At 36.1% G+C, this 25929-nt stretch overlaps 1 long non-coding RNA gene across 1 annotated transcript in view; it reads left to right on the forward strand.

The window, feature by feature from the left end:
• The first annotated feature begins 3856 nt into the window (after window positions 1–3856).
• Window positions 3857–25929, forward strand: part of LOC145545351 (uncharacterized) — a 135411-nt gene continuing 113338 nt past the window's right edge. The window contains exon 1 of the long non-coding RNA XR_014082018.1: window positions 3857–3956. This is a non-coding gene — a long non-coding RNA (uncharacterized LOC145545351). The remainder of the gene's footprint in view (window positions 3957–25929) is intronic.

Raw genomic sequence — 25929 nt, forward strand, 5'->3', positions numbered from 1 at the left:
TAGGGACAGCGGAGCCTGATGGGCTGCCATCTATGGGGTCGCACAGAGTCGGACACGACTGAAGCGACTTAGCAGCAGCAGCAGCAGCAGCAAAAACAACTGTCCCCAGAAACATGGGCAAAGCTTCTTCTAGCCACACCTCAGAAGTCCTAGAATGTCCTTTCTGCTGTATTTCTGCCTCAGACAAGTTCAATCTAGAATCAAAGGGTATGTGGTACAGTAGTGGTGCGAGTGGAGTTTATAATCTATCTCTCAATGAAGGGACTAGCAGAGAATTTGTAGCCAAGTTTAATTTACCACAGACACCATAACATCAGTTGCTCAAGCCTGATATTTGTAATTAATCCTTAATTCCTTCTTTCTGTTGTTTCCAGTAAATCTTGGTCTCACCCCCACAACCTATCCTGAATCTACTTCTTCTGACATTACCATAGTCCAAATTGTCACCATCTCTTGCTTGCAGATGCACCTTGACTTCTTTATAGTTTTCTTTCTTGCCTTCCTATGATGGTATTCTCCACCTAGAAGTCAGAGTATGATCCCATTACTTCCGATTAAACTACCTACTCCCTGGCTTCCTTTTACATTGAGAAAATCCAAATTCCTTTACAGGGCCTATCCCGATCTATCCCCTGCTTAACTCTCTACCCTTATATCAAATCATTTTACCCTAACTCATTACACTCAAGACACACTGCTCTTCACACAGGCCCTAGAGCAGTAGAGTTCTCAATGGGAGAAATTTTGCCCACCCTGCAAAAGGCATTTGGCAATGTCCTGAAGTGTTATTCGCTATCATGCAGTGGGTAGAGGCTGGAGATGCTGCTAGATACCCTCTCAGGCACAGGAAGACCCCGCAAGAAATGCTGATTCTGACAAAGGTTGAGAGGTATTTCTGTCTGTCAACCAAAGGAGTGCTACACTGTGCAATTCATGTTGTCCCAGAAGCTTTACAATATGATTCTTTACACATTAGAAAATGTGGGGAGTTTTCATTATTTCAATTATTTGCATAAATTGATGCTTTGCTACTATTTTTGTATTACGTTATTTCAAATTTGAATAATTCAAAACCATATAAAATGTACTGTGTGTCATTTCCAGTCTACCTAGTTTAGGAAAGAATGAAGTAGCATTCTCGCATTCTCTCTCTACTGCTCCATCTTTTTTTTTTTTTTTTGGAGGTCTCAGGACATGTTGAGAATGGCTCTCCTTCTCTTGTTAGTAATCAGCAGCAACTCCCTGTGATTCTATAACTTTCTCAGAGGCCTGATGACCACTGTTGCTATGGAATCTGATGGGACCTTAGACTCTAAAGGTTGACAGTGCCTTAGTCCTTGGGGTTTAGCCTGGTGCTCAATTGCCTTCTTCCCAACACTCCTTCTAGTACTTGCTAACATGAACTTGGACTCCAATGTTTTCCTTGACCCTGAAATGCATTTATCGACAATACTCTGAGCAGTATGGAAACCCACACTTTGATCAACCTTAATATAGATTAAGGTATTCCAGGAAACATAGACTTGTGAATTCTTCCTTTCTTGTCCATCTCTGCCCCTACTACATGCCTAGAACAGAGTCTCTGCAAGGTAAGGTGACTGGCCACCCCTATATAACGTGAGGGTAATACTTTTTCTGGCCCAACCCAGACAGAAAAGGAAACACAGACACACACACTTGCATTTCATCATGTACTTGGTTCACTGGGGGAAAAAAAGCAGGATATCATAGAGTACCCAATTTAATCATTTGCCAATTCTGCTTTGGGACATAAAAAAATGTCCTTTGAGGTCAGATTTCCTGAGAGTCTGATTGAAGTATCACTGGCAACTGTGAAATCTGAAGATTCAATTGGGGGTAGCCACCCCAGGAAAATAGCTGATTCTTTCTGCTCACCTTTCATTTCACTCTTAAAGAAAATTTTCAGGGACAATAACCTATAGAAAGCTATTGACACTTTAGGTTATCCTCAAGATAGCTAAATGGAGAATAAAAATTTATTTTAAGCATCTGTGTAATACTTGGAAATAGACACAGGATTTCTTCCTGCTTGTTTTGCATAATATCTGCACTTAGCAATATCAAAGAAAAAATGAGCTCTTTTCTATAAGCTGTTGTATGCCTGGTTTGTTAAGTCAAATCCCTTAGTCTCATTAGACCAAAGAAGACTATGACCTCTTGTGGAGGCTAGGCGAAGCATTTTATTGCAATAAGCATTATGTAGGCAAAAACACATAGAAATATGTGTGATAGCTTCCACGATTCCCTGATCATAGCAGCTTGAAGTGGTTTCTCCCTGTTGCAAGCTCCAATATCATGTATCTGTTCTGGTCATAATTCCTTTAAATACTGTCATGTTTCATGATTATTTAGTATATTTACTTAACATACTACATGTCAGCCATTTTTTTGGTGGCTGAAAGTGAAGTCACTCAGTGCTGTCTGACTCTTTGCAACCCCATGGACTGTAGCCCACCAGGCTCCACTGTCAGTGGAATTTTCCAGCCAAGAGTACTGGAGTGGTTTGCCATTTCCTTCTCCGGGGGAACTTCCCGACCCAGGGATTGAACGCAAGTCTCCTGCATTGCAGGCAGACACTTTACCATCTGAGCCACCAGGGAAGCCCTTTGGTAGCTGAGATTGTAAATAAAACACTGTTCCTTCCCTTAAACTGCTCACATCCTACTAAGAAATTGCATAAAAATAAATATACAATTACAAGGGCTTATGAAAAGAGTACTAACAGAGATTTGTGGATAGTGCTTTGAAAGCTCAAATGTATTGGTAATATATACCCTATTTTTTTGAACTAATTTGTAAAAAGAAATTTTTCCCTGTGGCCATTCCCATAATAACTTGAATTTATTTGGAAGATATTCAGTGTTTATTACTTTAGTTTCATTTTTGGGAGAGGATATCCTATAGAATTCTTAAAGTACTATTTTTTATTGAAGTATAAAATATGCAAAAGGCATGATACATCCTACATTTACATTTATATTTCAGTGAAATATCTAAAGTAAATATGGCCATGAAACTGCACCCCAAAATGGTGTGCTAGAGATGACTTGTACCAGTTTGTGGGATCCAAATGTTAAACATGCAGGAATTTTGCCACTAGTTGTTCAAATGCTGGTAACTTGAAATCAGGCAGCATGACAATATGTAACTATGAGGAACTTTGTTTCAGAAAACAAGTTGCTAAACATTTAACATCACAGATTAATCACTGCTGATTAATAAATAGAAAGTTAACAGCATCTCTGAAGCCATTCCTAGGTCCACTTCCAGTCACCAGCCATTTCATTTTAGCAGTAGCCACCAACTTGACATCTAGTACTATCAGGTTAATTTACTATTTTGGAATTGTATAGGTTAAGGAAAGAACTGATTCATGGAAGATGTGAAGTTTGAATGATTTGTGGGCTCTGTTGAAATAAATTCTTAATTATAAATACAATATTTGTTGCAGGGCCTTAGAATGAATCTGAGCAAGTTAAAGATTATCCATATTATCTTCATAGTAAATCTAACTCTGCTAGCATGTATATTTTCTTTGTGTGGTTTTTTTTTTGGTCGTGTTTCTATCATTTACTATTGTGTTTGAGAGGTTCATCTATGTTGTTGCATGCAGCAATCTCTGCATTTCATTGTTTGAATTTACCACAATGTACTTATCTATGCTATTGTTTCCAATTTGAAGCTCCTACCAATACTTCTGCTGTAAACACTTGTACATGCCTTTTAGTGCAAACGAGTTACATTGCATTGGGTATATACCTGTGATTGGCATTGTGACATCATAGGGTGTTCATGTGTTCAGCTCTAGTAGATAGTGACAAAGAGTTTTTCTGACTGGTGGTAAAAGAGTACGGTCCCAACAGCAGTGTATCGGAGCTCCAGTTCTACATTCCTGCCAAATGAGGATATTGTGAGACTTAAAATTTACCATTCTGGTGGGTGTGAATTGCCCTGATGACCAGTTAGCTTTAGTATATTTTCAAACAAGTTTTGGCCCTTTTGATATTGATATTTTCTTTTGTGTAGTGTTTGTGCATTAAAAATTGGGTTATCTATTTTTAATGTCTTATAGCAGTTAATATTGTGAATATGAATTCTTTGAGGGATATATGCAATGCAAATATTTTCTCTCATTTTGGGTTTCACTCATTTAAAGTTACCTTTTAATGAAGTCAAGTTCTTGCTTTTAAAGAAATTTAATTTTACATTCTATTTAAGATTTATAAAATCTTTTCCTCCCACAAAATATTAGGAATACTCTGTTTTTTCTAAGAGCATTATTGCTTTTGCTTACTGAAAAATATCTATCACTATGATGGAGGATTTTTCTATATGTTTACTTCTGTCAAGTTTTACTTTGTATAATTTGAATATTATTCACTGCAAAGAAATTTAGAATTATAATGTGTTCCTAGTGGATTGATATTCCCTTTATTTTCAGTAATGATTCTTGCCTCAGAGTCTATCTTTTCTGATCTTTGTATGCTTATAATAGTTATCTTTTATTTAGTATTCATATTGTATACTTTCCCTTCCTTTATTTTCAATATATTTGTATCTTTATTTTTAAAGTAAGTCTCTTCTATATGCAGTTGTTTTTATCCAATCTGACAACCTTTACAATTTAAAGGAGCATTTAGTTCAGTTACATTTAGTAAAGTTCTGATGTATTTACTTTTAAATCTACTATCCTATGATTTGATTTATACTTCTCCAATGTGTTCTGTGTTCCTTTTTTGCCATGGTAATTTTTCTCACTTTATAGGCTTTTGCAAATATTTTACACTTTTCCCTATTGGCTTGCTAGGTATACATTTGTTTACTATTTGTATTGGTTGCCCTAAATTTTACAACACATCATTTCTGACTTATTCTAAAAAAATTAGTATTTTTACCACTTCTTCTATTTCTAATTAGACTTTTGCTGGTTTTTGTCATATGTTTTATTATACATATGTCTAAATATCACAAGGCAACATTCGTATTATTTTACACAGTTAATGGCCATTTAAATTTAGCCACATATTTATTTCTATAATTCTCATTCCTTCCTGAGCTGCAATGATTCTATCTAGGTTCATTATTTGAATATTAAATGTTCTTTAATATTTATTTTAGTGCATGCCTTTTGTCTTAATTATAGTATGTTTAGACTAACTCCTGAAGTCAGATTATGTCCTCCAACTTTGTTTTTTTCTTCAAAATTATGTTGTCTCTACTACATCTTTCACATATCTATATAAATTTAAGGTCACGTTGTCAATTTCTAGAAATAATTTATAACTCATTTTATTCTTTGACTTTTGCTATTAGTTCCACTATCTTTTTTGAAGATTGCTTCTTTTTATATACTTGATCATGTTGTCTATGAATAAAAGGAGTTTAGCTTCTTAATTTCCAACCTGTATGACTTTTCTTCATCAGTTGCACTTGGTAGGACCTCCAAAACTATGTTGAATAGAAGTGCTGAGAGTGGACAAAAAAGTCCTGTTCCCAGACTTAGGGAGAAAAGTTGTCTTGTCCCTTTAACAACTTTTATTAGCTGTAGGTATTTTACAGACGCCTTTTGTTGAGTTGAGGGTATTGTTTTCTATCCCTGGATGTTGAACATGTGTTAGTTGCTTAGCCGTGTCTTACTCTTTGCGATCCCATGGACTGTATGTAGCCTGCCAGGTTCCTCTGTCCATGGAATTTTCCAGGCAAGGATACTGGCAGGTATACTAGAGTGGGTTGCCATTTCTTTCTCCAGGGGATCTTCCCAACCCAGGGATCGAACACTGGTCTCCTGGATTGCAGGGAGATTCTTTACCATCTGAGCTAGATGTTGAGGGTTTTTATAAATGGGTGTTGAATTTTTCAAAAAAAATTATATATGCTGTATATTGAAACAGTCATGTGGTTTTTCTCTTTATTTAGTTAATATGGAGAATCATATTGTTTGATTTTCATGTATTAAACCAAATTTATACTGCTTCAATAAATGCCACTTGTTCATGATGTATTAACCTTTTTGTAAATTTTTGGCTTCCCCAGTGGCTCAGCGGTCAAGAATCTGCCTGCAGTGCAGGAGACACAGGTTCAATCCCTGGGTCAGGAAGATCACCTGGAGGAGGAAATGGCAGCCCATTCCAGTATTCTTGCCAGGGAAACCCCATGGACAGAGGAGCCTGGTGGGCTACAGTCTATAGGGTTGCAAAGAGGCATATGGGACTGAGTGACTGAGCAAATACACATACAACTTGCTAACATTGCTAAAGATTTTTGTATCTATATTCACGTAGTATATTGGCCTGTAATGCCCTTTTTTGATTTTTGGATATCACAACTGAGAGACTAAACTACAACAACAGAGTAGCACTGGCCTCATGGAATAAATTGGCAAGAGTTTGTCTCTCCTCCATATTCTGAAAAGGTTTGCATAAAATTTGTTATTTAGTCGCTCAGTCATGTCCAACTCTTTGTGACCCCACAGACATGACAGGCTTCCCTGTCCTTCACTGTCTCCCAGAATTGCTCAAACTCATGTCCATTGAGTTGGTGATGCCATCCAACCATCTCATCCTCTGTGGTCCCCTTCTCCTCCTGCCCTCAATCTTTCCCGGTATCATCAAGGTCTTTTCCAATTAGAATTTTTTTTTGCATATAAATAGCGTTTTTTCATTCCTAAGTGTATAATAGAATTCACCAATGAATCATCTGTCTCTAAAGGGTTTTTGTATATGTGTGTGTGTGGAGGGGAGGGAGTGGGAAACTTTTTATTTATGAATTTGGTTTCTTTAGCTATATCTCCTTGAGTTAATTTTGGTCATTTGCACATTTCAAAAGTTGGCCAGTTCATTTACACTTTTTATTTTATTTACATAAGTTTTTCATTATCTTATCATTTTAATGTGTTTAGGATTGGTAGGGATTTCCCCTATTCTATTCTTCTTTGTAGACATAGATTTTGTCTTCTTTCTTTTTTTTCTCTTGGTTAGTCTAGCTGAGATTAATATTTTTTATGAACATGTTGTTTTTCTATACTGTTTATATCTTTTCTATTCCACTGATTTGTACTCTTATTTTATTCCTTTTATTTGCTATGGGTTTAATTTTGTTTTTCTAGCTTATGAAGTACAAGAAAACTGATTTTATATCTCTCTTCTTTTCTAACATAAGAACTGAAACTGTATATATTCTGTGAGCACTATTTTAAATTCATCCTATAAATTTTTATTTGGTATATTTTTATTTTAATTCAGTTGAAAATAATTTCTAATCATATGTGAGATTTCTTTATTTTACCCCTGTGGTTTTTAGAAGTATGTCGATTTATATCCATATACTAAGGTGTAGTCCAGATATGTTTGTTACTGATTATTAATATAATTCATTTATGATCAAAGAACACATTTGGTATTATTGTAATCCTTTTAAATGTACTGAAAATTGTTTACGGACCAGCAGAGGTCTATCTTGGAGAGTGTTTCATGTGCATTTGAAAAGAATATGTATTCTCTGTTGTTGAGTGGAAGGTACTAAAATGTCAACTAGATTCATATTTATTTTGTGCCTGCTTGTTTTATGAATTACTAAAAGAGGACTTTGAAATTTCTTGCTCTTATTGTGGATTTATTTGGATCTCCTACAACTGTTTTTGTTTCTTGTGTTTTGAAGCTCTAATTTTAGGTACATAGTCATTTAGGATTTGCATTTCTTTAAAGAATTGTACCTTTTAAATGTAGAGTAGATTCTTTTTATTCAAGATAGTTATGGTCTTCAGTGTCACTGAATACTGAATTAGTGAATACTGGTATATTGCTCCCAGGGAAATTATATACACATATGTACATGTATGGCATATATTTAAATCTTAAATCCTGAAAACAACTTGTCCTGTCTTGCTAGATTCTTCTTTATTTTACAGAAAAAAATAATGAGGTTCAAAAGTGTGAAGTGACTTGCCTGAGGCTGCCCCACTAACATATGCCAGAGCTAGGATGTAAGCCCTGTCCATCTGGTTCCAGAGATGTGTATTACTGCACTACATCACACTGCCCTCTACCGTCTCTTCCCTCTGGTCATCTCGGTGTGAGAACTGAAAAAAGAAGGCAGAGCATTGTTTTGTTCAACCTCAGCTGGAAATGTGCGTGTTGGAAGGCTAAAATCTGTCCCTCTCCACTCTGCACATGTCCAAGAATAACCATGAAAATATGGGGTTGATTTGGGAATTAAAAATGTTAGCCAGGAGGTGAATTCACAAATATGGAAGCCACAAATAATGAGGATTAACTGTACCTCAACTGATAAGGAATATTCCTTATTCTGAATATTCCTTATTCTGAAGTCTATTTTATCTGACAGACATTAAAATAGCCACTTTTCTTATAATGAATGTGTTTGCATGGTATTCTTTTTCCATCTTTTTTTTAACCTGTAGTTTATATATTTTATAATTAGAGAGAGTTGCTTTTAATTATAGTTGGGTTTTGAATTTTTTATAAAGTCTGACAACTCGATCCTGCTGATGTTTTATCCATTTATATGTGATGTTATTACCATTAAGATTTAAATCTGCTGTGTTTCTGTTTGTTTCTTATTTTTCTTGTCTGTACTCTAGTCATTCTTTTTTTCCCATGATTTTTGCATTAAGTGACTTTTAGGATTACAACTTATTCACTAGTTTCTTGTTGTTATACCTCTTTGATTTGTTTCTTTAGTTTTTTCTCCTGGGCAGAGAGAGATTCTTGTAGGTCCTTGAGCCTCTTAAGGAATCTGTAAGGTCACACTTTTCACAGTGATGCTAAGTATGATTTGCATGTTCATCTCTTTATTTCACAAATGTACCATGGGGTTTTCCAGAAACTAAACATTATGTCTGGTTACACAGGTTAAAGATGCAGCAGGTATGAGAATCTAGCCATCTTTTCTTAGCCTAATATTAAAATAATTTTCAAGATGTAAACTAGTGATACTTTTCACTACTCTTTTGTTACACATAGTATTTTTCATTAAAATATGATGTATATTAACATACAATGAGTTTATCATTGTTTTTAAACATTTAAAAATTAATATTCAGTATGATAAACACTGACAGATAGAATTAATATAAATAAGCTCTCTAGAGTAGGGTACCCAGTAATTTTAAGACTCTAAGTTTTTTCTAAGATCAAAAGTTGGAAAACTACTGCCCTGACTTTATGATATGCATCTCTAACTTATCACAGTCTACCTGCAGGTACTGTAACATATTACCTATAGAATAAGAGCTCTGCAATGGTATTTTTTCATCTTCTATTGCTATGATACATTTTATTCCTAGAGATGTTATAACCTCCACAAAACACAGTTAATGTTTTCTCTTTAAACAGTCTTTTACCTACATATTGGGTTGGCCAAAAAAGTTAATTCTGATTTTTCTATAGGAGTGATGGAAAAAACTTGAAAAAACTTTTTCAGCTACCCAATATTTACCATTTCCAGTATGAAGATACAACTTTTCTTCAGTTGTCATGTGCTTCTACCTGAAGAACTTCCTTTAACATTTCCTGGAGTGTAGCCTGCTATCAATGCATTCACCCCCAACAGGGAAATCATTATGAGTCATAAAGATCACTTAGTTTTGATAAATGACTGATACTTGGGTAGACATAACATACAGGGGAAGGATATTATTAGGATAAAAAAGTTGGCAAGATTTAACAACTCATTGGATGGTCTGGGAATAAAGTGATACACTGTAAAATGCCCCGAAAACATAGTCAATGCACTAAGAATAAAATAATTAATATGGGGAAGATTTATCCAAATGTATTATTTGCAGATAGTAATATTCTACCTGGAAAACCCAGAATCTAATGAAAAATCACTACACCTAAAACCAAAGAAGTATATAACATTAATAGCTTTCTATCTATAAGAAACAATCTATTAAAATATAATAGTAACAGCAGCAGCAGTAACAACAATAAATATATTGATAAAAGTAGAAAAACATTTGAAAGACCTGGCTAAAGATCTACGAATAAGGAATGTGAAGAGCTAATCCTAACTGTAACTATAAAGGACTTGAAGGAAAAATTCATAAAAAGATACATCTTTAAATTTGAGGCTTAATATGTCCGTTCTCTCCAAATCAATCTATGATTACAATTGATGCATAGTAAAAATTCAAGTGGATGAATTTGATTATAAATGTTTATCTTGAATGAATAAGAACATGATATAAAGTAACATTGTCTTAAATGCCAAGGAGGAGCCATGTGCTATCAAATAGTAACATATTATAAAGTCATAAAATTGCTAGTATAGGAATAAGTACCTGCAGAATCCCATGGATAGAGGATCCTGGTGGGCTACAGTCTATGGGGTCATAAAGAGTCAGACACGACTGAAGTACACACTGACTTAGCACAGCACAGCACAGACATTGTTTATGATCTTTGTAGCCAAAGATGGAGAAGCTCTATACAGTCAGTAAAAACAGGACCTGGAGCTGACTGGATCAGGTTCAGGTTCAGAACCACTGTGGACAGTGAATGCAGTCATGAAATTAAAAGACACTTGCTCCTTGGAAGAAAAGCTATGACAAACCTAGTGTGCTGTGTGTGCTTAGTCGCTGAGTCATGTCCGACTTTGCGACCCCATGGACTGTAGCCTGTCAGGCTCCTCTGTCCATGGGGATTTTCCAGGGAAGAATACTGGAGTGGGTTGTCGTTCCCTCCTCCAGGGGATCTTCCCAACCCAAGGATCGAACCCAGATCTCCAGCATTAGCAGGCAGATTCTTTACCATCTGAGCTACCAGGGAAGTCCATGACAAACCTAGACAGTGTATTAAAAGGCAGAGATGTCACTTTGCCAACTAAGGTCCGTTTAGTCAAAGCTATGTAATTCAGTATGGATATGAGAGTTGGACCATAAAGAAGGCTGAGCAGTGAAGAATTGATACTTTTGAACTGTGGTGCTGGACTCTTGAGAGTCCCTCGGACAGCAAGGAAATCAAATCAGTCAATCCTAGAGGCAATCAACCCTGAATATCCACTGGAAGGACTGATGCTGAAGCTCCAATACTTTGGCCATCTGATGCAAAGAGCCAACTCATTGGAAAAGATCCTGATGCTGGCAAAGATTGAGGGCAAGCTTAGAAGGGGTTGACAAGAGGATGAGATGGTTGAATGAATCACTGACTCAATGAACACGCATTTGAGCACACTCGGGGAGGTAGTGAAGGACAGGGAAGCCTGGTGTGCCAAAGAGTTGGACACAAATTAGTGACTGAACAACAACAGGTCTGAGCTCCTTACTGCAAAACCCAGGCTTAAATTGGAGAAAGTAGGGAAAACCATGAGGCCATTCAGGTATGACCTCAATCAAATCCCATATGATTATACAGTGGAGGTGATGAATTCAAGGGATTAGTTCTGGTAGACAGAGTGCCTGAAAAACTGTGGACAGAGGTTTTTAACACTGTACAAGTGACAGTGACCAAATCCATACCAAAGAGAAAGAATGCAAGAAAACAAAGTGGTTGTCTGAGGAGGCTTTACAATTAGCTGAGGAAAGAAGAGAAGTGAAAGACAAGAGAGAAAGGGAAAGGTATACTCAACTGAATGCAGATTTCTAGAGAATATCAAGGAGAGATAAGAAGGCCTTAAATGAACAATGCAAAGAAATATAGGGAAACAATAGAATGGGAAAGACTAGCGATCTCTTTAAGAAAACTGGAGATATTAAGGGAACATTTAATGCAAGGATGGGCATGATAAAGGATAGAAACAGTAAGGACCTAAGACAAAGAGATTAAAAAGAGGCACGAATATACAGAATATACAGAATAACAATACAAAAAAGGTCTTAATGACTTAGATAACCATGATGGTGTGGTCACTCACATAAGGGCCACTTGACTTCACACTTTAGGAAGCAAGCAAAGCTAGTGGAGATGATGGAATTCCAGCTGAGGTATTTAAAATCCTAAAGGATAATGATATTAAAGTGCTACACTCAATATGTCACCAAATTTAGAAGACTCAGCAGTGGCTGTAGAACTGGAAGAGGCAGTTTTCATTCCAATCCCAAAGAAGGGCAATACCAAAGAGTGTTCAAACTACTGTACAAGTGCACTCATTTCACATGCTAACAAGGTTATGCTCAAAATCCTTCAATCTAGGTTTCAGTAGTACACGAACTGAGAACTTCTAGATATACAAGCTGGGTTTCAGAGAGGCAAAGGATTCAGAGATCAAATTGCCATCATTCATTGGTTCATGGAGAACACAAAGGAGTTCCATAAAACCATTTACTACTGCTGCATTGACTATGCTAAAGCCTTTGTGTGGAACACAACAAACTGGAAAATTCTTCAAGAGATGGGAATACCAGACCACCTTACCTGTCTCCTGAGAAACTTGTATGCAGTTCAAGAAGCAACAGTTAGAACTGAATGTGGAACAACTGGTTCAGATGTGAGAAAGGAGTACGACAAGGCTATATATTGTCACCTTGCTTTTTCAACTTATATTCAGAGTACATCATGTGAAATGCTAGGCTAATAGATTAGATGGTATATTAGAAGGACATGAGCTCATGGCTTCATACAAAAACACCAAAATCTCAACTTACTGTTGAACAACCATCAACAACAACAAAATGCTGGAACATACCATAAAAGATACCCTACATCCAGTAAAAAAGAAGCCACAATGAGACATTAGGAGAGGCACAATCACAATAAAATCTTTTCCAACCAGAGTGCATGAGATTAGAAATCGAAGATAAAAAACACAAACAACGTGGAGGATAAACAGTATGCTACTAAATAATGCATGGATCACTGAAGAAATCAAAATTAAAAAGTACCTAGAGACAAATGAAAATTAAAGTAAAATGATACAAAACGTATGGGATGCAATAAAAGCAGTTTTAGTAAGTTTATAGTGATACAATCTTATTTCAAGAAACAAGAAAAATCTCAAACAACCTTAACCTTACACCTAAAGCTACTAAAGAAAGAAGAACAAAAAAATCCCTAACGTTAGTAGAAGGGAAGAAGTCAGAAATAAATGGAATATAAATAAAGAAAACAATAACAAACAATGAAAATAAAAACTAACTCTTTGAAAGATAAACAAAATAGATAAACCTTTACTCAGATGCATCAAGAAAAAGGAGGAGTCAGATCAATATAATTAGAGATGAAAAAGGAGATGTTACAACTGACACCACAGAAATGCAGGGGATCATAAGAGAAGACGACAAGTAAGCACAAGCCAAAAAAATGGACAACCTAGAAGAAATAGACAAATTCTTATAAAGATACAATCTCCCATGACTGAACCAGGAAAAAATAAATAGGAATAGACCAATCACAAGCACTGAAATTGCAAGTGTGATTTAAAAACTTTCTACATACACAAGTCTAGGACAAGATGGCTACACAGATGAATTGTATCAGGACAACATCACCCTGATACCAAAACCAGACAAAAATACCAGAAAAGAGGATGAAAATATTGACGAACACAGATGCAAAAACACTCAATAAAGTATTAGCAAACTGAAACCAATAACATATTAAAAAGGTTACACACCATGATCAAGTGGGACTTATTCCAGGGATGAAAGGATTTTTCAGTATCTGCAAATCAATCACTGTGAAAAACTACATCAAGTTGAAGAATAAAAACTATGATCACCACAATAGATGCACAGAAAATGCTTTTGAGAAAATTCTACACCCATTATGATAAAAACCTTTCAGATAGTAGGCAAAGAGGGAACTTACCTCAACATAATAAAGGACTTACATGATAAACCTTATACCTAACATCATATTCAATGGTGAAAAACTAAAAGCATTTTCTCTAAGATTAGGAACAAGACAAGGACATTCACTCACATCACTTTTATTCAAAATAGTTTTGGAATTCCTAGCCATGACAATCAGAGAAGACAAAGAAGTAAAAGGAACCCAAATTGTAAAAGAAGAAATACAACTGCTACCAGAAAACTGCTAGAGCTCATCAATGAATTCAGTAAAGTTGCAGGAGACAACATTAATACACAGAAATCTGTTGTTTTTCTATATACTAACAACAAAAGATCGGAAAGAGACATCAAATAAACAATCCCATTTACCATCACATCAAAATGAATAACATACCTAGAGATAGTCCTACCTAAGGAGGCAAAAGATCTGTACTCTGAAAACTATAAGATGAAATCAAAGATGACACAAAGAGATGAAAAGATATACCAAGTTCTTGGGTTGGAAAAATCAATATTGTCAAAATTACTGTAATACCCAAGGCAATCTACAGATTCAGTGCAATTCCTATCAAATTACCATTGGCCAATTAATCTATGACAAGAGAGGCAAAACTATACAATGGAGAAAAGATAGTCTCTTCAATAAATGGTGCTTGGCAAACTTGACAGCTACATATAAAAATGAAATTACAATATTCTTTAACACCATACACATAAATAAATGCAAAATGGATTCATGACCTAATTTAAGACTGGATACTATAAAGCTCTTATGGCTGAGCCCCTTTGCTGACCACCTAAAACTATCACAACATTGCTAATTGGTGATATTCCAATACAAAACAAAGTTTAAAAAAGTTAAATAGAACTACAATGAGATATTACCTCACGTTATTCTGAGACTATTATCAAAAAGTCTACAAACATAAATGCTGGCGAGGGTGAGGCAACAAAGGAACCCTCCTGTAGTGCTGGTGGGAATGTAAATTGGTACAGCCATTATGAAGATCATATGGAGGTTCCTTAAACTGAAAATAGAGCTACCATATGATCCAGCAACTTCACTCCTGGGCTTATATCCAGAAAAAAATATGGTCAGAAAGGATATATCCCACAATGTTCTTTGCAACCCTGTTTACAATAGCCAAGATGTGGAAGCAAACTAAATGCCCATCAACAGCTGAATGGATAAAGAAGATATGATACATATATACAATAGAATATTCCTCAGCCATAAAAAAAGAATGAAATAATGCCATCTGCAGCAACATGGATGGACTTGTAGATTATCATACTAAGTGAAGTAAGTCAAAGAGAAACATCATATGTTATTGTTTATATGCAGAAAAATATTAAAAAAATATAATACAAATGAACTAATTTACAAAACAGAAGCAAACTCACAGACTTAGAAAACAAACTTATAGATATCAGAGAAGGGTGTGGGGGAGGGATAGGTGGAAGTTTGGGACTGACATGTACACACTGCTATATTTAAAATAGATAACCAACAAGGACCTACTATATAGCACATGAAACTGTGCTCAATACTCTGTAATAACTAACTTGGGAAAATTTTTTAAAAAGAATAGATATGTGTATGTACAACTGAATCACTTTGCTGTACACCTGAAACTAACACAACATTCCTCATCAACTATACTCCAAAATAAAGTAAAAATTACAAAAAAATATTTAATGAACTAAAATATTTAAAATAAAATACAGTAAAATGATATTTATGAATTTAAAATAAAATCAATAATTCATAAAAACTTTATGGTCAATGGCTAAATATAGCTAATATATAAGCTCAATTTACAAATTCATTATGGAGCATGCCTGTACACTTATGTATGGCAGGAAGATTCTTCTCCATCTGAGCCACCAGGGAAACCCATAAGAAAAGCACATGACCTGCTAATTTGTAAAATACCAAATTCAATTCACAAAGAGGTATAGGACAAGATTTTTTTTTTCTCAGTAGTAAGAGGGGAAATACACGAGACAAGGATTAGGCCACTTGAAAGAGTGAGTAGAATAATTTAGACAAAACCCAAAAAGAAGAGCAAGGAAAACGGGCAAGATAAGATGTGTGTCTAGTTGAATTACTTTTTATTATCAACATCTCACTCCCTTGGTGAAATGCACTTTCCTGCCACAATAAAGTTAAGTTGGGCTTTATAATTTTCTTTGGCAAAAGAAATGTCTCTTTCAGGCAAGAGTTTTTAAGAACTGCTTTGTTTTTTACAAGATTTTATTTTATTGGCTAACATAATGGAGAATATACATATAGACACTGCTCACCTGGATCCAGAGGGAAAAGTGCAAGCAAGCCCCCCCACCCATGCCCCAAACCACAATGGAAATGTTGTCTGGGCAAAAGTAGACCTTTGCTGTTGTAAGCCACTGAAACGATAGGATTATTTGTTATTTCATCATAACCTAGTATATCTTGTCTGGTACATTATGTTTTTGCCCTCCTGAGGGAAAGTTGTTTGCAAGAAATGCCAAACAAAAGAGATTATCTACCCAAGAATGTATATAAAGAAGAGAAGGTTTAGTGGGAGAGTAATGTTAACAGATTTACTTGTCATGAGTGAAGAGATTTAGGTGGAAAGTGATGAGATATAAATGTAGTGTAAAGGGAAAAGATAATAGAAGGTAGATGGTCAAATGTCTGGACAACAAGTTTACATTTAGTTGAGGACTTGAGTGACACAGAGCTTCAGTTTGAAGACAATTATGTTTTTTTTTTCCTTTTTTTATGATTTTTATTAACTATTACTTTGCCTAAAGTATTTCTATGGGAAAAGAAATAGGATGGAGGAGCAGCATGCCAAATTATCAGTGAATAAATGTCCCATTCTATCTCTGCTTCAATATTATCATAAAACTCCTAAGACCCTTAAACTAGAGTTTTTACCAGGAGAATCCTAATAATCCATCTTTTCAACTGTCCATTTTCTAGGCTGTCTAAAGAATGGAAAGAAATCCACAGAGGCTGCAGGTAACATAGAAGTTATGGGTTAATATAAAGCTTTTTGTATCATAAACAAGACTGGAATGCAGATGCACACAATTCTCGTCTACTGTAGGACCTAATAAAGTACACTGGCTCAGCAGTTGAAAAGCTAGGAGTTGCTATTTTTGTGCAAAGATTTCAGACCCATGGCAGGAGACTGAGCCATAAACTGTGTTTGCCTCTTTGGATGGTAAATGACCTGCTATTCTGCAGTGTGTTCACTGTGGGAACACTGTGAGGACATGAGCAGGTCACAATTATCCATTGTGGCTTATCAACTTTGAGATATCCTCAATGTGAGTTCAACTGCTTCCATGGTTTCCTTTCACACTGTTTAAACTTCCTTTCTTCTCTTAAATCCCATATCTAACCTTGGCTGAATCCTCTTTCTCTTCTGATTTCTATAATATCTATGGATTCCATATTTCTATCTTAGCTCTCATTTCTCTCTCTGCATAATCTTTTTGGTTGTTCCTTCCAGAGTTCAGTGTTAGATATTTGATACTACATACCTCTGTGTCTCTGAATCAAAATTTTACCACTGAGATCTAGAATTATATCTTGTTTCCCTGATACCTCGATTTTAAATTGTCCTAAATGAGTTTCTAATTGTACTTCTAATGCACAACTAACGGTACCAACATTTACTGAAACACAAACTCAATAGCCTAGGTGAAGCCCATAATTTCCTTTTCTTTTATTCTCTGAATCTTTTTAGTCTTAAGTCCTATCAGTCAAATTTCTTGAGTCTTCCTTAATTTGTCTCCTTCTCTTCATCTCCAACTGAATTGATTGTTGTCACCTCTTACACAGACTGTTGTAATAACACTTCAGAAAGTCCCCTTGGCTCTCGCCTTCTCTTCATCCAATTTACCCACCATGATGTCTTACCATCTATGCTGAGAATTATGATTCTAAAACACAAATTAGATCCTATTACTCCACTTCTTAAACGTTCCAGTGTTTCTCCATTGCCTAATCCGTATCATTCATCTTTGTGTACACACAAGACCCTTTGTTAGAATCTTGTCCATTTTTCTATTTCCACTCATATCACTTGGTATCCCTAGAAGTGACCTCATTGTGTTCCTTCATGCCTCTTAGCTGTGCACATACTCCTCAATCTGAAATAGCCCTCTACTGCTTGTCTACCGGTCAAATGTTGGGCAAACTCGTACTCTCCATTCAGGAATTAGTCTAAGCACTCCCCGTGCAACGCACTGGGTGAAAAGTGCTTGTATATCAGGCTGTACCTTCCTTTTCAAAGCCTCATATCAGTATTATCAAACATAGCCCTTTGTTTACTGGCCAAGTTTTATAGTAGACTGCATGCTCCTTTAGGAAAAGAACTCTATCTTCATACACTCACAACTCAGCTCAGTGGCTGGCACATAGTAAGTGATCAATAACAAGTGTTAAATATACCTGTGAACAAATAAATGCTCATATCTGTTTTGGCTTTAAAAGAATACAATATATTCCCTCTTCCTGCTGCACTGGAAGCAATAGTTTGACCTTAACCACTTATTAATTTTATTTGCTCATGAGATTAACAAAGTTATAACACTTTATGCCTGTAGGACAGCAGTAGTACTGGGTGAGGGCTGAGGGCTAACAATGCTGGATTTCTTGTGCCCTTGTGTACTTTTTTGGATAATTAAAACTTATTTTTCTATTCTGGTTAGTGTCTTGCATGCCCAGATAGAGGCAAAGGTAATGATGTTAAGAAATCTTTCTCTGGTTACATTTTTAAAAGAACCTTTTCTTCTGAGAAGAAAAAAATTTAGTTGTCATTTTTTCAATTTAAATGTCAAAGTGAAACTTTTTTTCAGTAATCTGCACAAAATGTGTACTTTTGATACAGTAACCTATATCCAGGTTGGTCTGAAATTGCTGCTGATTTTGAACAATTTAGACTTTACAGGTCATACAGTGATGTATTTCCTCGGTTTATGGGATCTGGCACTATAAGACTCTGGGAGATAAAGCAGGGTGGGGGGGGTAGTTGTTTCTATTTAATAAAAACCATTATGTTATACAAAGAACAAAACAATTGTTTCAGACAAGGCATGTAAGAATTTGGTTAGATCTGAAGACTCAAATGAAAATGAGATAAGCTAATTTTGATTCAAAAGCTGCAGACTCTGCCTAGTAGTGAAATGAAGGGTTCTCTGAGGTTGTTGTCATGGCAACCAGCACTGGAGGGAGCTAAGCTTAGACTGCCCTTGGCCTCCATCACTGTCAGGTTAGCGATCCCCTATCTGCAGGAATGGTGCTGGTGAACTGGTAGTAAGAAATCACCAACTGAACCATTTACCCCATTTAACCATTTATTAAATCTGTCTTTTTGTGCACATGTGCAGAGTTAACTATAACTAACTCATAGTTATGATTCTATCCTGCCTCCCATCAGGTTACAAACTGGAACTGCTTCCAACAGAAAACCAGAAGCTTTTAGGGTCTTCAACTGTCTTTAAAAAATATTTTGCTGAGAATTTTCTCAATTCATTGCATTTCCACATGGGCCTCTGTTTGCTTTGGGGAACAATTAGTTCTGGACTTACTATAAGAAATGCCTGTTATCTACCTCTCTCTATCCCTGCCTTGGTTACTCCCTTAACAGCCCCATATAGTAAGCTGTCAACACATTAAGAGAGAATTGATGGCACAATGATTGTCTCAATGTAGGGAAGAGACTGAGGGGACACACAATCTCTATCAGAAGGTTTACCAGAAGCACCTTTAAGTAAAGATTTGATCTACAGCTCTTGAAAAGCTCTTTTAAGGAGCTGGAAGTAGTTTCTGAAACAGAACTTTTGTTAAAACTGTTCTAAATCCTTCCTCCTCTTCCTTATCCTCTACTATTCACCCATATCACCATTATCCGAACAATAAGTTTACAGTGAACTCTTGTGGATTGCTTCTAATATTGCTTATTGACAGTTTACATAGGTAAGAATTTTGGAAACATTTTAAAAGTGGAATAACAATATAATAATAATTTCTAAGTCCCTAATGTGAGACTGTGATAAACACTTTATATACTACTAGTTCTTTTAAATCTTGGCAATTCAATGAAATGATGTTTTCATCTCCGTATTATAAATGAGGAAATGAATCTTAGAAAGGTTAACAACTTTTAACAAGGTCAACAACTAGCCTGTGTCAGAACTAGAACCTGAAAACAGACTTTTCTGGCTCCAAAGTCTGGTGTTCTTAACTACTCTATTGCCTCCCAAAATCAATATGAAGCTTTAATATTGATGTTAACATGATAATTTTCTTCTGAATAATTACTTTTGGCTTTCTATTCTTATTAGGCAAAATTCATATCATATGCCTACTGTGTATTGACTTGAAATAGACTTTAGATATTTTTCAAATATTTCTCAGCAAAGATGGGTTTATTCCAGATAAGCAGAGAACTGCAAGTCATAATCTGCAACTGTGTTGAACTATGATATGGCAAAGAAAAGAGAATGCTTTTATAGAGAGGAGGAGGAAATTGGGAGGGCTGTAGAAAACAACAAATACATGACCTTTCATTGACCAAGTCCTCACCAGGACAGCAGAGGAGTCTTTGTTCTTTGTGTTGGACTCTGCTACCATCAGTGTGAGAACTCCCCAGTCTTGTCTCCCAACTCTACTTAATTCGAGTTTCTGTTCATTAATTTTTAGCATTTCATTCTTGATCAAGATCTTCCTATGAAAGCATCACCGATCGAGAGTCAGGTCTTCTAGTTTCGGAGGGTTTTTTTTGTCACTCCGTGTTAAGGAAGTATCTTTCCTGTATGTAGTATCTCATGTAGTAGGGAAAGTGCCCAATTTGGAACCCTATTAAGGCCACATCTGAGTAACAAAGAGGGGTAGGAGGGACATCACTCAGATACTTTTGAAAGTTTAAAGTTCATATGTTATCAAATCATAGATATTGGAGATTATCTGAAGCATTAAATCATTATCAATGGTTTGGCAACAAACTTCCAATAGGCCTGATCTGGATATCTTGGGAAAACATCAGATGTTGTCTGCTTCAATTGTTGAACATCTGTTAATTGGGATGCTCAAGGACAGAGTGGTTCATATCAAACTTTCCTTTAAGACTTTAAAAGGCTATATTTTCCTGTTCTTTCCATAAAATTGGGTCAAGTTTGCTGCTGTTGAGTAAAACATATTGAGGTTGGCAGTAAGAGACATCCATTTTATGCAATAACCAACCTGCCTGAGAAAACCTTGCATCTGGCACTTTGTCTGGGGTTTGGGGAAACTGAGGACACAATGAAGTCTTTCTGGATCTAAGTGTAGCCTGGGTTCTGATATAAGATGCCCTAAATATCAAGCCTTGGTTTGGGCAAACTGGAGTTTTTCTTTCATACACTTATATTCCTTTAAGGCTAAAGCTTCAGCAAGTGGATGCTTTTTTCCTGTGAGGAGGCTTGAGAAGGAGGTAAAAGAAGCAAATCATCCATGTACTGAAACAAAGTGCAACCTCTAGGGAGCTTTAGGTCATCCAGATCAGCCTTCAGGATTTGAGAGAAATAATAAGGGCTCTTTGTATAATCTTCAGGCATTACTGTCCAGGTGAATTTTTTTCCCCAAGTGAAGTCAAAATGATTTTGGCTAGCTTCATCAACTGGCATACTAGGGAATACCCTGTGTGAATCAATTACACTAAAGAATTTACTTTCAGTGGTAATAGATGTTAGTATGGTATGATGATTAGGAACAATAAGGTGTCTATGGCTAACAGCATTAATTTACTGCTCAAACTTCCTGGAAAATTTCCACCCTCAACATGTAGATTTTCTCACTGGTAAAATGGAAGTGTTACAGAGACTAGTACAAGGGATAATGAGGCCTTAAGCCTTATAATCTTCTATCATAAGCTTTATGCCTTGAAGGGTTTCTTTATTTATAGAGTATTGGATAATTATGGGAAAAGGTTTTGAGAGGTCAGTTTAAATGTTGATGGGAGGTTCACTGAGAATTTTGCCAACATCAATTGGAGATTTTGCCCATCAGAAAGTGGTAGCTGATTCATTAGGGACAAATGATCAGTGTTTCCAGAATCAGCTCTAGTACTGTCAGGGATAGAACAAATGAAAAATCTTAAAGAGTCATTTAATTCATTTGGTTGGTTACTTCGTTACTCATTGTCATTTCCTAAAATTATTTCCCCCTTTTGGGAGAAAGAAATTCTGACGAGTTACTTCTCTGAGAATTCTTGGCCTAATTAATAAGAATAAAGAACTAAGGAGAAAAGGATCTGTATCTGTCAAAGGGCCTTAAGCAAAAGGAAATAGGTTCAGAGACAGGAACCTCCTGAGATTCTTGGAGATTCCCACTACTGAGAATGGCTTTAGTATTCCAATGCAGGAGTTGTTTTATAGTCATGAGGTTGAGCAGTGAGAGTGTGGCTTCACTGTCAGTTTGGACTGAAAGAGATTTGTCCCCAGTCTGGAGAGGTGTTTCTTTCGAGTCATTTAAAAGGGAAGAAAGTGAAAAGTCACTGTGATTGCCAGGAAAGAAGAGGAGTCTTCTCTTGAGCTCTGTTCTCTTGACAGGTATGAGACTTCCCCCTCTGGTCTCCTGATTCTATTTCATTGAAAAAGTGAAAGTGAAAGTCACTCAGTTGTGCCTGAATCTTTGCAACCCCATGGACTGTAGCCTGCCAGGCTCCTCTGTCCATGGAATTCTCTAGGCAAGAATACTGGAGTGGGTTGCCATGCCCTTCTCCAGGGGATCTTCCCAACACAGGGATTGAACCCAGGTCTCCCATATTGCACTGGATTCTTTATTGTCTGAGCCACCAAAGAAGATCATTTAATTGAGGTTCCTGTTTAGTAATTTGTTACATGTGTGCCAGGTGATATTTTAAGCACTTGGATTAGTTATGAACAAGACAGGTTAGCACTCTGACTTTTGGATTCTACAATTTAAGGGTGGGGGTACAAAAGTCAAACAAGGCAATAAGCAAACAAGATTATTAGAGGTAGTGATTCATGCTCTGAGAGGGGGGAAGCAGTAATGGAATGTGTCTTGGAGTTTCTGTGTATAATGGTAGAGTAATTTAAGAACATGAGATCATTAAGGAATAATTATTTATGAAGGGAACATTTCCTCCGAGACTTGAATAGTGGGAAAGGGACAGTCTGTCATGGATTAGGCTACAAAGTTGTCTAGGCAGAAGTTCTGAGGGAGGAATATCCTTAGCATGTTTCAGAAATTCAAAGAAGGTCAGTGTGAATCAGGGAAAGTGAGAAATAAAAAATAAAAAGGACAGTAAAGTATAAAATTAGTAGAGTGGACAGGGATCAAATCATGCAGAATAATATAAATTGTGATAAAATGATTAGATTTTGTTCTAAATGCAAAGGAGAAATTTTGGAAAACACTAAGCAGGGTGATAACGTGGTCTGCTTTGTGTCTTTAAAACAATCCCTGTGACTGTTGGGTAGAAAACGGATTATAGAAGAAAGGAAAAGAATATGAGCAAGGAGATCTGTAAAGAAATTATCAGTGTAATCAGGGTTAAAAGGAGGGTGGTTTGGATTAGCTGGTGACAATGGGACTGGAGAGAATTGGGCAGAATCAGGATACATTTTGAGAATACTATTAATCAGTTCAGGTCAGTTCAGTTCAGTCACTCAGCCATGTCCGACTCACTGTGACCCCATTGACAGCAGTACACCAGGCTTCCCTGTCCATCACCAACTCCCGGAGCTTACTCAAACTCATGTCCGTTGAGTTGGTGATGCCATTCAAACATCTCATCCTCTGCCGTCCCCTTCTCCTCCTGCCTTCAACCTTTCCCAGCATCAGGGTCTTTTCCAAGGAGTCAGCTCTTTGTATCAGGTGGCCAAAGGATTGGAGTTTCAACTTCAACATCAGTCCTTCCAATGAATATTCAGGACTGATTTCCTTTAGGATGGACTGGTGGGATCTACTTGCTGTCCAAGGGACTCTCAAGAGTCTTCTCCAACACCACAGTTCAAAAGCATCAATTCTTTGGTGCTCAGCTTTTTTATAGTCCAACTCTCACATTCATACTATCACATCCAGAACTATCAATAGATCATGCTACTAGATTGGCTATACGAGTGTCAGGCCTATGGAGGAATTAAGGACAATCCCAGATTAATGTCAACTCTCTAGTTTTTGAACTTGAGTGACCAGGTAGATAAATATGACATTTATTGAGATGTAGACAACCAAGTAAGAAGCAAGTGATTGAGTTGGGGTAATAAAGAGCTTCATTTTAAGATTAAATAAAAATTCTTTAGCCTGGTTTTCATCTATGTGTACCTATGACTAATTAGGTTTTATTTATACAGTAGTATTTCATAACTGTTCATTGGGTTAACATGTGGAAAAATCAATTCACTTACCTAGTTTCTCTTAAATTCAAACAAAGTCCTCCATTGTGAAAGCTCACTGATTCTGGAATTCTGTTGTCCAGTTTTAGAACAGGTCAATTTTGCTCCATTTAAATCACTCAATAGGCATAATCACTTGTACTCTAAATTGCAAAATTTGCCTCCTCCAAATTCACCAGACTTCTGTAAAACCTTTATTAACCCACTGCAAGAAATATTCACTTCCTAAGTAAATACAATATTCATATAACAGCCAAAGCTAGAGAGCCCCATTGTCACTTTATGAAAATTAGCTTTCTTTTCCTTGAGGTAAATTGCAGATTCTTGCAAATAATATAGAATGTGACCTATGTTCCATATGATAAGTGAAATAACTCCAATCATCCAGATTGCTCAACAAGACAGACTTATTCTTTCACTCATACTTTAATTGCTGTAATGTCAGCCTCAAAGCTCATTATGTTATTGAAGGTACCATATCTTTGGTGTAAAATATTTTTATTGAGAAAATGATTTTTTTCCTGCCTTGAGAATAGCTCTCTAATTAGAAAGCACATACCATTAGTGCAAGTATATCACATTAAACATACACTCTGATGAATTGATAATTCATTTCAATCTCAAATTATAATCATTTTATTACCTTTCTACAAGAAAGAAACCCCCAGTGAAAAGAGAAAAGCACTATGATATTTTGAAAAATTGTACTGTTCTTGGTTCATTTAGGATTTCTTGACAGTCATGGTTGCCTAGATGGTTTATAATCATTTTATTTATTTATTTTTTGTTTTATTCTTTCAGCAGTCAATTGGCATTTGAACCTGCTGCCTCCAACCTGTCACCCTACTGAGACTGTGACATAACTATTTATATATAATTTTGCAATAATCTCAAAATTTTTTATCTTTGAAGGAGCTTCAAGAAAATTACTCTGTCATCATTAAAATATCTTCCATTTATTCTAATCATTATGGTGATTATATGAAGAGCATGGTCTATATCTTCCTGCAGACACTGAGTTGTGCCAGCAGAGAATGATTGTCTGCTATTGTCACAGAATCAGCAGTTTTAGGCAGCATATAATACATTAGCTTTAAAATTTTCTTCATTAGAAACTCTCCAAGTTTAATTTACTCAACTGTATGGAGGTTAAAGATCTGCTGGTAAAGCACTCATCATTAACAGTAATTATTCATCGTCACATTTGAGTAGGCAAATTCCACTTTTGGAGATTTTCTTGCTAAGGAGAATTAATGAGAGCTGTGAAATCACAGTGCAAGCTCCAGGCCACAACTCTAAAGGTTGAGACTTAAAAATTGAGAAGAACCTGAGAATCTCAGTCAGAGTTGGGTCCTTGTCAGGGTAGACAGGCAGAGAACAGAGATAAGAAGGGAGGCTGGAGTGCCCTAGAGAGCCAGCCTTACTAATCTTGCCAGCTTGACTAAACTTTTGATGGGTGTCTTCCAGACTAGAGGCCCCTGACTTTTCTTTCTTAGAGAAACCTGCAACTGTAAATTCTTTCTCCATTCCTTTTGAGATGTAAATCATTTATAACCCAGGAATGTCTTTCTCAAGAACCTGGGAGTCTTCCCTTTGAACTATAATTATCAAGAAAGATGTCCTAATCAGTTGAGAAAAATCAATGAGAACTTCAGTCTTTCAAAGTGGATCCTATTGACCACTTACATGAGAATTACTCAAATAATTAAAGAAATGCACATATCTGTAGTATTGCAGAAAGTCTTAAATTATCTGGG

The sequence above is a fragment of the Giraffa tippelskirchi genome, chromosome 4, assembly GCF_054371585.1.
Source record: "Giraffa tippelskirchi isolate mGirTip1 chromosome 4, T2T-mGirTip1v1.2.pri, whole genome shotgun sequence".
In the NCBI taxonomy this organism is placed as follows: Eukaryota; Metazoa; Chordata; class Mammalia; order Artiodactyla; family Giraffidae; genus Giraffa; species Giraffa tippelskirchi.